The 1,761-nt window shown below is 31.5% G+C and overlaps 1 protein-coding gene across 1 annotated transcript in view; it reads right to left on the bottom strand.

The window, feature by feature from the left end:
* CSMD1 (CUB and Sushi multiple domains 1) overlaps nt 1-1,761 on the bottom strand; it is a 666,897-nt gene that overhangs the window by 520,349 nt on the left and 144,787 nt on the right. The gene's annotated exons all lie outside the window — the stretch shown is intronic.

Raw genomic sequence — 1,761 nt, 5'->3', positions numbered from 1 at the left:
TTAAGAACACAACTTAAGCAAAATTAAATATATTAAATATATGATGTTTATTTTGTCATGTTTAACCATCCAAAGATACTATATAAGAAAGACATATGGCAGATGCAGAATTCCAAAAAAATTATGATAATTGAGCTATTTCTAAAATCTGCATGAGTTATTTCTATGTCTTATTTTCCATATAAATACAAAACCAAAAGTTTCCTTTATTTTAGTAATTTTTTTATTTTGGATTTTTATATTTCTTGGAATATATCTAACTTGTCACATATTAATATTATTTTATTATACTCTTACCCATCACTTTATAATTTACAGTGTACACTGAACCTGAAATGCTTTATCCTGATGACATAGACACTTTAATAATTATCCTGTCGATAAGCAAAATTTACACTAAAATTGTAAGTAATAGTCTCAGTAAGTAGATAGTAAGTAAGAAAATAGTAAGTAATAAGTTCGTATTAGTCAGTTTGGATTAGATTACACTGTGGTAACAAACAGCCCTGCAACTGTAGTAGCTACAATGGGAAGTGAATTTCTCACACATGTGGCATGTCTAGGTCTCTGAGACACAGGTCCCTTCTTCAGCTGCTGTGGCAGACGGGAAAAGGTCTTGCGAGGGCAATCAAAGATGCTGAGCCAGAAGTTGAGTACATCACTTCCACATATTCCTAACGGACCAGAACCCATCACAAGGTTCCTTTAATCCACAAGATTCCAGAAAAGACATTCCACTTGATGGAGACCAAAAATATTTGATGAACGACATCAATGATGTTCATATTCACTTAGCTGATAACAAAAAAAGCAAATATATGGATGAGGGGTTTAGAAAGCAATTTCTTCTTTGCTTTCTTTTTATTTTTTAAATAATTTAAATTACAGGGATGAACTCCCTGATACTGTATTTCTAAAAACAAAAACAAAAAGAAAACACAAACCTTCTTGATTACATGTGCGTTTTTTCCTATAGCTTTATTTTTCATAGAACAGTCTGATTTGGGTTACAGTAATGTTGGCTTGATGAAATGTTATGTAGGAGGCAGCCGGTCTTTTCCATTATCTGCACTAGCGCACAACACTAAGCTTCTCTAGACTTGAAAGAGAACTCACTCCCCTGTAGGGTACTTGTGTCTTTTTCGATGTTCAATCCTTAATCTTTTTTTCAATTCTTTCCCATGGTACTTTACTCACATTTTATCCTTTTTATTTGAGTCATTTTTGGTATTTTATCTTGTGCTAGAAAATCACCCATTTGCTACAGACTTTAAGATTTGCGGCCATAGAGTTGATGTTTTCATGTATAGTCATTTTTCCCCAAAATAGCTTGAGTTTTTAATGATGCCACTGAGCTGCATTGAGAAATATGAGCCTGTTAGAAACAGAACAAAGAAAGAAAGAGAAACCTTTTGCCCAGAGGCCATACAATGTATATTCAACATGTGCCTGGCATCCAAGAAATCCTTCCAGAATAAATAAATAACCTACGCTTTTAAATAAAAAAATTGCTCTATTGTGAGGTTTTCATTGTTTATGTAAAGTTATATTATTTTTGTGATAGGGATAATTTCTCTTTCATGTTACTAAACATCTATAACATTTTTCTTTCCTAGTTCCTTTTATCAGAATCATAAACAGTTTGTCTAGCTTATTGATATTAATGAAGAACTCACTCTTGCTTTAAATTGTTTATAACACTTGAATTTTTTTAATAGCATCCTAATTTATTTTTGTTTTTTCTAACTTTTTAATCTTATT

Source organism: Mandrillus leucophaeus, unplaced genomic scaffold (assembly GCF_000951045.1).
Source record: "Mandrillus leucophaeus isolate KB7577 unplaced genomic scaffold, Mleu.le_1.0 Scaffold85, whole genome shotgun sequence".
Lineage (NCBI taxonomy): Eukaryota > Metazoa > Chordata > Mammalia > Primates > Cercopithecidae > Mandrillus > Mandrillus leucophaeus.
This window is presented reverse-complemented; position numbering and strand designations above follow the sequence as displayed.